The 2607-nt window shown below is 42.7% G+C and overlaps 1 pseudogene; it reads left to right on the forward strand.

The window, feature by feature from the left end:
• The first annotated feature begins 819 nt into the window (after nucleotides 1-819).
• Nucleotides 820-2607, forward strand: part of LOC147455943 (uncharacterized) — a 2578-nt pseudogene continuing 790 nt past the window's right edge.

Raw genomic sequence — 2607 nt, forward strand, 5'->3', positions numbered from 1 at the left:
CCTATATGAATAGACAAAGCAATTCGAGCCTATCCGGCTACTATGGGTCAGCCACCCTCGACGACACCTCTTATCAGGTGGCTTTTTTAACAACACTCCTCTCTTCTACAAGCCTTCGCTTCACCTTCAGATCCTTGCGAGCAAGTTCAAGCTCTGTAAATTTGTCGTAGAGCTCTCTCTTCTCTCTCTGTCCTCGGCTCTCCGAATGGTGAGTCCTTTTCCTAGCTTCTATAACTTCTCCCTCTTTCTGGCAAGTGGCATTTGAGAGGTCTCGCTAACTTTTCCTCTCACAGCTCTTACAGAGCACTAGCCAACCTCCTTTTGCAGAGCGGCGCACCCCTGAATGAGGAGTCTCCTTGCTCCCTTGTGTGTTGCCAAGACGGCGCCCCCCCGGTCTGTGAAGCGGCCCTTGCAGGTCAGACCCTTTCCTCTATGGCTCGGTCTATAAAACGGACTCTATGTCCAGTTGGCAGCCACGCAAGCCGTTGGCAGCCCAGTCAGCAAAAATGCCGGGTCCAGCGCAGTTAGCAAAAACGCCGGGTCCAACGCAAAAGGGGGCGGGTCTAGGCTCCAGCCGATGCCTTTTCCAGTCGAGTCATTCAAGCCTTTTCTTGGCGAGGCATTCAAGCCAGCCAAGCTTTCATTTCCTCGCCTCCTCCCTCTCTCTCTCTCTCTCTCTCTCTCTCTCTCTCTCTCTCTCTCTCTCTCTCTCTCTCTCTCTCTCTCTCTCTCAGACTGAGAATTCCGCAGAAGTGCAGCGCTGAGAGTCCTCTCTCTCTCTCTCAACCCTTAAAGCCTCTAATTATCAACGGTACCATCATGGCGAGCTTCGTAAAGCCGGAGAGCTCAAGCCGTCCCTCAGCGAGTTCCTCAAGCTTGCAATTATGTGTGACTCCATCGACAATCCGTGCACTACGACCGAAGGCACCACGGGCGGCTGTCTCTCCCGGCTCTTGCAACATGAGAAGAGCGGCGATGTCACGCATCGACGCAAATGATGCTATTGCAAGAGCTCGTCGGTTGGGCCAGTTTTACGTTCGAAGAGAGACCAATGAGGTATGAGAGTAAATTAAATTAATTGAGGGAGGAAATGGTTTGTGTGCATGTGGATGTGGGTGTGTGTAAGAGAGTGTGTGTGTAAGAGAGAGAGAGAGAGAGAGAGAGAGAGAGAGAGAGAGAGAGAGAACAATGTAAACAATTAGTTCAAAAAATTACAAACTGTTGAATGAGATACAATGTCTGAGTGTGTGAGTGTGTTTAAATGAAATGATTTGTTAACGTCTTCAAGGGTCAAAGTGTGTGTGTGTGTTTTTTGAGAGTTGAAACGAAATGATTTGTTAACGTCTTCAAAGGTCAAAGTGGCTTGTGTGATGAAATGAAATGATAACGTTTTCAAAAGGCAGAATTGTGTGAGAGTTAGAGTGTTGAAATTAAATGATTTGTTAACGTCTTCAAAGGTCTAAGTGGCTTGTGTGTGTAAAGGAAATGATCTGTGAAAGGAAAAATTGTGCAAAGGGATGAAATGAAATCATCTCATAACGTCTTCATCTCGCAAGACTGACTTGTATTTGGCGAATCAAATACAATGTTTGAGTAAATACAACACTAAGATTATGCATTAGATTTAAGGTTTACTTTGTGTCACCATGTTTGCAAACGGTTCAGGGTTGTGCTCGAGCAACAACACCCACATATGTACAACCATACTCGTGCTTAAACATACATATGCACAAGCATACACATGCATAAACTTTGTACCTTGTTTATGCATGTGTTTGTACCTTGCACATGTACGTTTAAGCACTTTTAGGTCTAATATACACAATCATAAACATGTCTTAATCAATGCGCATACCTATGCAAGAACAATTTTTCACTTGCATGTGTAGGTTTATTCAAATATGCACGTTCGTATTGTATGCATGGGTTTATGCACGTGTATGTTTATGGATGGGTATGTCTATGTCCATGTACGTTTACGTAATTTTATGTTTAATATAGACAAGCATAAACATGTTTAAATATGCATAATCATCGTGCATACCCATGCAAGAATAACCTTGCACATGCATGTGTAGGTTTATTCAAATGGTGACGCTTGTAATGTATGCATGGGTCTATGCACATGTATGTTTATGCATGTGTATGTCTATGCCCATGTACGTTTAAGCAATTTTAGGTCTAATATACACAAGCATAAACATGTTAAAATATGCATAATCATTGTGCATACCCATGCAAAAACAACCTTGCACATGCTTGTGTAGGTTTATTCAAATATGCACGTTCGTAATGTATGCATGGGTCTATGCACGTGTATGTTTATGCATGTGTATGTCTATGCCCGTGCACGCGTTTGTTTATGCAATGGAATGGTTTATTCAAATATGCATTTTTGCAATGTATGCATGGGTATGCGCACGTGTATATTTATGCATGTGTATGTCTATGCCAATCTACGTTTAAGCAATTTTAGGTCTAATATACAAAAGAATAAACATGTTCAAATATGCATAATCATTGTGCATAGCCATGCAAGAACAACCTTGTACTTGCGTGTTTAGGTTTATTCAAATATGCATGTTCGTAATATATGCATGGTCTAAG

This window comes from Adiantum capillus-veneris, chromosome 6 (assembly GCF_014529385.1).
Source record: "Adiantum capillus-veneris isolate H3 chromosome 6, ASM1452938v2, whole genome shotgun sequence".
Taxonomy (NCBI): Eukaryota; Viridiplantae; Streptophyta; class Polypodiopsida; order Polypodiales; family Pteridaceae; genus Adiantum; species Adiantum capillus-veneris.